We start from the raw sequence: 9012 nt of genomic DNA on the forward strand, positions 1-9012 counted from the left end.
CCTCCAAGCTTTTTTTTTTTGGAGACAAGGTCTCCCTATGTAGTTCAGGGGGATGTTAAACTCATGGTAATCTTCCTGCCTCAGCCCAAATGCTGGGATTACAGGCATACATCCCCATGCCCAGCTTCCCAAGCTTTTTAAATAGGATTGGACTTCCCAGTATTTTCTGAGCAGTCTATTTCTGTTGTATGTCTGAGTCAGTGTATAGAGAGGTAGATAGTATTTGTGTCCTTTGGAGAAGCTGCCACCCCTTTCATAATTTCCCAAAAGGTTGAGCTTTTCCTAATGCAAGTTCTGGATCTGCCACTCATTCTGACAGTTCATCTTTTGAGAAACTTGAGTGTTATCAGCTCTGCCATTTTCCTTGAATGCCTTTTGACTTTCCTGATGCTTTGCAGCCCAGAAATCATAGACAGCAGTTGGGCTTGCATTCATCAGTATCCAGTTATGTTTGTGCTTCCCTCCAGATGGGCCCAGTTCTTAACAGTAGGATATTTTCATAACACCTCTACCACAGGCTGAGAAAATGATGGAAAAAGAAGTAAGAAGTGGCCACTTGTTTTATAGTTCCGGCTTTGCCCTCAATCCCAGCTTACCAAAGAAGAATGTATCATATCCATGGGTAATTAATTATGTTGGGTATGACTATAGTATCATCTGGCTGTTCTTTATATTTATCTAGAGAGAGCTAGCAAAGAACTAAAAGAAAATTATATTTACTCTGTCCCCTGATATCCCCATAGGAAGTTGGCAGGCTTTATAGTTAAATGAATCTGGGTTCAAATGTTAGTGTTGCTACTCATTAGCTCTATAATGTTTAGCTCTATAATGTTGAACAAGTTATTTAAACTCTCTATTTTTCCCTCTGTAAAATGGAGATTATAATATCTACCTCATAGGATTATTATGAGATGTTAACTTATATAGAGACTGTAGGATAAGTTAATAAATGTCAGCCCCTTTCCTTTCCTCTACTCCCCCTGCACTTACTAAAGACCAGTACAGATTAGCATAACAGATGTGTAGATCATTATTCATTCTACTTTACACCACATCTCACCAGTTCTTAAACATTAAGATGCAGTGGACTATGATGAATGTGATCATTGTGTATACCTAACATGTACCAATAAACTTGATTAACAAAAAATAAATAAAAGGTTGGTAATGAAAAAAGAGATGCAGTGGAATCAGAGTACTTTAAAATGTAGATTCCCAGACCCATACCTTTCTGAATTAGAATATTTGCATAAAAGTGCTGGGATGTATACTTTAATATGTGCTCCATATGATTCTGATGTAAGTAATTAGCAAGTTATGCTTTTTTTTTTTTTTTTTTTAATATTAGTACCGGGAATCAAACTCAGAACCTCACGCTTGCCAGGCAGGCGCTGTGCTACTGAGCTAAATCCACAGCAGCAAGTTGTACTTTGAGAAACATTGCCTTATTTATTCTTTATGAAAATGTCAGCCAATGCTTTCTTCCTATAGATGTTGATCAGAGGATGTGGGTTCCCCTGCTCCTTGTCTTTCATAGTAGTTCCCTTTGCAAACTCTAGTTACATTATTTATTTTTGTCTTTTCCCTGTGAGACTGTGAGCTCCTTGCAGGCCAGAATTTATCTGTGTTCAGCACCAGGGGCATAGCATGGACCATAGAAGATACTCAGTTGTTGAATAAATAAATTGTGTGAATTATAGCCAAAATATTATTTGGTGTGCATGTGTGTGTACCTTTTTTTTTCTTTTTCGTGTACTCAGGATTGAGCCCAGGACCTTATACATGCTAGGTAAGTGCTCTACAGCGGAGCTATATCTTCAGCCCTTTTTGATAGAGAATCTCTCCCTCTCTTCCACTTTTTTTTTTTTTAACTGTAGTACTGGGAATCAAAACCAGGGTCTTGTGCCAGGCAAGTCTTCTACCACTGAGCTATATGGCCAGACCAGAAGGATCTCTTAACACACATAGATTGGGAATTTGTTGAATAAAATATTTGCAAATGAAGACACCAAGTTATACACACAGTCTCTGTACTCGTGTAATTCCCTGGCATTCCATTGGTGTGCTGTATTCTCAGTGAAGTTCAGCAGTTGCTCACAGAATACCTCCACTGCCACTGGGTGGGTGCTGGCCATAGCATAAGTAGAATGTGATCCCTGCTGTCAAGCTGTTTCAGCCACCTGTTTCTCTTACTTCTGATTCTGAGCCTCACACCTAGCACCTGGTCACAGTTTTCCTTGTCTTTGTATTTTGCTTTTTGAGACTATGTAGGGTCTCACTATGTAGTTCAGGCTGCCTTGCACTCACTATGTGTAGCCCCCACTGGCCTCGAACTTGTGGCAGTCCTTCCTCAGCCTCCCCAGTGCTGGTGCTCCAGCACCCCTGACAGTTTGCCTCATCTTATTTTCAGGATATTTATACTGGCACTTATTTCTTCTCCAATCAGTGTGGAAACTAGAGCCATATGTGCTGTTTTTTGCATTCTCCACAACACTGACTTTTGTTCAGTCTTGGACAAGTACTAATGGCACTCCCCCATTTGATTTAACATTTATTTATCGGTCATTCATATTTGATGAGCACCTTTTAAATACCAAATACAGTTTAAGAAAACTGGATAACACACCTATAAAAAGGACAAATAAGGCCTGTAGTTTACATTCATTTTTTTTAACTTTTTATTCTGTAGTTTATATTCTTGTGGAAAAAACAAGCCAGTAAGACTGTTTCACATACTGGCAGTGCTATGAAATAAACTAATGTGACAGACTGGAGTGAAGACAATAGCTAAGTGATCAAGAGTGCCTTCTGCAGAGGTGATAGCTGATACCCGAGCTGGGAAGAGAGCACTGGGTAAAGAATAGCGGGTGCTAAGGCCTTAAGGAGAGCTAAGTAGGCACACTTGTTCCTCTTTCTGGGCACAGAAAGTTCACTCTCTGCCCTTGGGCCCACAGTTCAGGCAAGACACTCAGATGAATAATTATAGTACACAGTAAAACAGTACCATCTCAGAAGAGAGTCAAGGGTTACAGAACCCTACAGAGTATTGTGAAGCCTGCAAAGCTTGCCAGACCATGGTACCTGCTCTGGAAGTGGTTATGATATTAAAGGGAATAGCAAGTAGGCAGTGTTAAAGTCTCAAAAGATAGCTGTTTAATGCAATAATACAGGAGCACCTGTGAGTTCAGAGCTGGCCTTGTAATATATGCACATAACAATGATCACTGCCGGATGCGGTGCCGCAGGCCTGTAATCCCATCACTCAGGAGGCTGAGGCAGGAGGATCACTGCGAGTTCAAGACCAACGTGGGCTACAAGACCAAAGTGAGCTCAAGGCCAGCCTGAACTGCATAGCGAGGCCCTGTCTCAAAAAGACCAAACAATGATCACTAACATTTTCTAGGGATTTACAATGTAGCTTACCCTGAGGTTGGCAGGAACTCGCAAGTTGGTAACATGCTACCACTATGTTTATACCCTCCTCTCCCTGGCTCCAAGAAGGGGGAAACCTAGTCACCTGTAAGCCTAACTCCCAACAATGAATTTAGGTCTTAAGAAGTCCTGGGAGAGCCGTAGAACCTGCCCTGTGGAACATGTCTGCGAGTTTTCCTCCTGGTAATTAAAGAACGTGTGCATTCTGTTTCTTGTTCCTCCTGACTCTTTTTTGGTGGTGTGGGGTATGGGGGCGGAGGGCATTTGTGTGTGTGTGCACATGTGCACACTCTGTGCTTTATTCTTAGGGAGCACTTTGGTCTTATCATTTCTCTTAATATGGCAGCTTGATGGCAGCATTTTTATTGCTGTCCCGCTAAATGAAAGACTTGGAGCATGGAAGGGGAAAAGATGATGTGAAGGTTGCTGCCTTTGTCAGGAGCCACGCCTGAAACAAGCGACTATTCATGCTCCGGGCTTAATGCTACGATTGGTAGTGTCCAGTGACTAAGCTCATTTCTCACAGCCATTCAAACGATTACTTCCGAGTTCTTCAAACCTCAGGAACTGGTATAAGAAAAACTGGTTCATCAAACTTAAGAAATTGTTCAATCACAAGCTTTCAAATTGTGCTTCAGGAAATTTCATAAGTTCCTTAGCGGTAGAGACCCTGAGAATCTAGTCCTTACTCTCAATCCAACCAGAGAACCAGTGTTTTATTTACTAGGCTTCCCATAAACTGTCATTTGAAGAAAGAATTTCCATGAAAGACTGAACACTAGTCTAGTCTAACCTTGAACCACCCTAGTAGCCCTCTCTACAGCATACCCAAGCCATTGAGCAATTTGGAAATTTCCAAGGACCTGAAGAGATCTAACCTGACTTCCACCATGCTGAGATAGTTGTGACAGCAAGTTCTTCCCCGCTCCGGGCTAAAATCTAAACTACTCTCACTACCCTCACTGGAATCCTGCCTGCCGTAACTGTGGCCTTCTAGAAGTCTTGACTTTTCTACCTAACAATGTCTTCTGCTTACGCGTAATGTGTAAAGATGCCTGGGAGTCTTCAGAAGATTAAACAGCCCTCTACTTCCATCTGAGACTCAAAACCCCAGTTCCTAACTCTGGGCCTGGACACACTCTAGCTCACCAGTGTCTGCCTCACATTTGGAACCTAGAGTTGAGCCCAAGATAGCTTTGTAGCGTGACCAGAGTGGATTCAGGTTGGTAGCCCCTTTTGTGTTATGACCCACCTGGAAGACATTTCATCACTTTGCCACTCTGTAAAATCATCTCACTGCTTTCCCACCCTCATCCACACTCCACCCTTAGCTGTCTCCTCATGACCTGCTGTCAAACATGACTTTTTGTGCCTGAAACTTCAGGCTTTTGGACCTCTGCACAGATACCCTCTTTTCCCTGCCAACAGATACAGTACCCACTTCTCCTTGGTCCTTTTCTACATCTGCATGGTAATAGTTATGAGAAAGTGGTGTCCTCTCAAGCTCTTCACTTACCCAATAAAATCTTTGCCATACAATAAAATCGTTTCATACAGTAAACATTACCACTGGGCCATGCTTGACCAATGATCCACTGGGACCCCAGATCATTTGTGTTTTTCCTACATTTATGATGTAGCATGCATACCCACCTTGGAGCCTCATCTTCAGCCAACATGCATTCCCCCATTTGACCTTGTCTCTGGTCAGATCAAAGATAGTGGACACATCTTTTTTTTTTTTTTTTTTTTTTCTTTTTGTTGATTTTGTGGGGGAGGTTTTTTGTGTTTGTATGTTTGTTTTTGAAACAGAGTCTCTCTATGCAGTTCAAATTGGCCTTGAGCTCACTCTGTAGCCAAGGCTGGCCTCAAACTCTCAGTGATCCTCCTGCCTCACCTTCCCATGTGCTGGGATGACAAGCGTGTACCACCACACTCGGTAATAGCAGGCACATTTCACATGACACTGATTTTTCAGAGGAAGAAGAGGTTTTTTTACTGAGTGTCACTTGCTGCATGACTCCCAGCATGCTCTCTGATATGTTTGCTTCCACTACCTAAATTTCTTTCATCTGATCTTTGCAACAGTACCATAAGGATAATATTATTCCTATCTTACAGATAAGGGCACTGGGGAGACAGCATCTTAGATGTTCAGTCAGGTCTAAATTAGAATTCCAGCTCTGCCTCTTATTAGCTATCTGACTGTAAACAAGTTACTCAATCTGAGCCTTTGTGTTCTCACCTGTAAATAAATAGTCTTACTGCCAGGCATGGTGGTTCATGCCTGTAATCTGTGCACTTGGGAGACTGAGGCAGAAGAATTGTTGTGAGTTTGAGACCAACCTGGGCTATAAAGTGAGCTCAAGGCCAACCTGAACTGCATAGTGAGACCCTGTCTCAAAAGACAGACAGATAAATAAATAAATAAATAAAATAGTCCTACCTCCCAAGTGAATATAGGAGATGATTTAGTGTACCTTGGGTGCCTAGCACTGCACTTCATGCATAATAAAAGTATAGAATAATAGCTATTAGAGTAAGAACTTGACCTTTTCAAGGTATACTTCTCTATAGAAGAGGTGAGACCTGCTTCTGGAACATAAATCCTCTGCTTCTAGAAGATAGACCTGCTTCTGGAGCACATTTCTGTTGTGTTACTGTCCTGCACCATGTTGCGATTTTCAGAAATTGTCTTCCAGAAATATCTAGAAGCTTGAGGAAGGACCATTGTGCCAAACTAGGAGGCAGATGTTGAGAATCTGGAATTTTGAGGCTGCATTCAGAAGCTGGAAGGAAGGGAAGGCTGGATTTTTTTTTTTTTTTTTTTTTTTTGTCTTTTTGAGACAGGGTCTGGCTATGCAGTTCAGGCTGGCCTTGAGCTCACTTTGTAGCCCAGGCTGGTCTCAAACTTGCAATGATCCTCCTGCCTCAGCCTCTCCAGTGCTGGTATTACAGGTGTGCGCCACCATGCCCAGTGGGAAGGCTGGATTAAACCCAAGCCAGATCATACAGGGTGGAGTAAGGACCATTTATCAATCATTAATCACTGGGAAGCTGGGCCTAGTGCCAACACCTGGGCAAGGCAATGTGAGGTAACGTGGGCATGGGAGGTTAGGAGGGCAGGGCAGATAGAGCCTGTGAGCTGACATCTGGATCAGGAGCCCGGTAACAGCTAGAGTTGGAGGCCAGGATACATGTCTGTGGCATTATTTGTGAATGGCTTCTCTGAGATAAAGTTATTTCTGGTAACAAATCTCTGGTAACAAATCCCTGTCAACTCATTAGCCATACTGTTACAGTTTAAAGAGATGAAATTCATCTAATCTTGTCATTTTTCTACTTGAATGGGCATCAGAAACACCTCAAGTGTTTGTCAAAGCTGTTGATTCTTGGGCCCACCACTTAGATAAAGAGTCTTTTGGCCAGGGGGCAGGGGTGTCTAGAAAACTATTTTTCTATTCACACATACGCAAACCTTTTCTTCATTCTTTAACTATCTAGGTAATTCTCTTTTTGGTTTTTCTTTTTTGAGACAGGATCTCACTATGCAGTTCAGACTGGCCTTGAACTTAGCCCAGGCTGGCCTTGAATTCATGGCAATCCTCCTACCTCTACCTCGCAAGTACTGGGATTACAGGCATGTGCCACCACGCCTATAGGTAATTCTACGATGTAGGTAATTCTGAGTCTCAGCCTTTTGGAGAACTGCTACAACAAATTAGTGATTATATTTTCACTTCACAGCTAAGGAAAAAGACTAAATCAGATGAAGCAGCTGGGCATGGTGGCGCACTCCTGTAATCCCAGCACTCGGGAGGCTGAGGCAGTAGGATCAATGCAAGTTCAAGACTGACCTGGGCTGCAAAGTGAGCTCAAGGCCAGCCTGAACTAACTGCACAGTGAGACCCTGTCTCAAAAAGACAAAAAAAGTTAAAAATTTTAAAAAAATAAATCAGATGAAGTGACTCCCTCAAAGTCATGCAGGATGTTGATAGCAACATTCCTTCTATCTTTTAGTTCTGATCTTCCTTGCACTTTTATCCCAAGCAATTCAACTGGGAAACATCTGAAAAAAAAAGAAGAAGAATTTGATCATTTTCTGCCTTTGGGGAAGGTTTCTGGAATAAACTAGCCGTTCCTGCATGTCTTGGGTAAAGATCTTAGTGAGGCACAAGAGGAAAGCAGAGACCTTTCCAGACACTCAGCATGCAGATATTTTTTTTATTGGATTTTAAAAGCTGAGAATTTCCCAGTCTCATGACCCCTCAAGCCAAATGCTGGATTCTCTGTGTCACTGGATTATCTGGGCTGGGCCCTGCGGCTGCACAGAGAATAGTGCATTGCCTGTGCAGGCTGTAGCTCTCCATCGATCCTGCATGTGTGTTCTCGCCTGTGGTGAGCAAGCAAAGGGGGATGATATATGGAGAGCCAGACAGGCAGCGGGGGATGGGGGTCGGGGATTGATGGGAACTCAGCTGCCGAGCTCGTTGGGAGACTCACACCCCACTGGAGCTGGGATTGATTGGCTGGAACTTTCTTGTCCTTCTCAGTTTGTCTCAGAGCCAGCAGCCTGCACTGTGTCCTCTGGGTGGCCCTGTGGAGAGGGAATTGCACTTGAGGTCAGTAAAACTCTGGATCTCTCAGTGGTGGTCAGCCTTGGGCCTTCTTTCCACACAGAAAGCAACTCTCCACTCTAGAGAACGGGAAACTCAGACAGCCTTCTGTTTGCTGAACGCTTTTCTTGCTTTCTATTCTTGGCCTCACTCCTACCTATATCTCATGTTCTACCCTTACCCCACACTCAGTGTCTTTCTCCCTCATTCTGCCATCTATAGGATGTGTGGAACATGACTTGCCCCAACAGAGTTTGTAAGGTTATCATAAAGAGGGGCTGAGAGATCTAGGTGGTGTCAAAGTTACTGAGGACAGTGCCAGTTACTGATGATTGTCCAGTATATGAAATGCCATTAATTATTTTGACATGGATACAGGCACAAATTCCTACTCTATTATCCACTTTTCCTGGAGAACAATTCGGAAAATGCCTAGTGCCCTTTCCAACTGATTTGTTCTTTTGCTAATTTACTGGAGTGTCATATGAGATAGCTCTTGAACAGTGTAGTTGCTAAGCACTCAGGCGGTGTGGGGCAGAAAGGTAGGCCCTCTGACTGTTGTTAGGAAGCCTAGCTTTGAGTCCCAGCTCTATCATTTCAGAGTCTACTTGTTAGCCAAGTCATTTCTCCTTTTGGAGTCAATATTCATCTCCCTGGGTTGTAGAAAGACTCAAAAATGAAGAGAGTAAGGAAAGTACTTCATAATCCAAAAAGCTCCTTACAGTTGTCAGTTGTTGCTACAGAGTTGCATGGGGGGAGATAAAATTTTTAAAATTTCACTTGTAAGGGTTCACAGTGCAAAGGGGAAAACAAAACATCCATAGGATTAACCAAGGAGCACACCTGCAAAGCACTGGGAACACTTTGTGTGAAGGACTCCCGCTGAGGAGGGCTGATGCCAGGTAGCTGGGGTCATTTGAGAAGACTAAGGGAAGAACTGAGCACATTCTTGGACCATTCAGCC

This window comes from Chinchilla lanigera, unplaced genomic scaffold (assembly GCF_000276665.1).
Source record: "Chinchilla lanigera isolate Chin_1 unplaced genomic scaffold, ChiLan1.0 scaffold00063, whole genome shotgun sequence".
NCBI classification, from domain to species: Eukaryota; Metazoa; Chordata; class Mammalia; order Rodentia; family Chinchillidae; genus Chinchilla; species Chinchilla lanigera.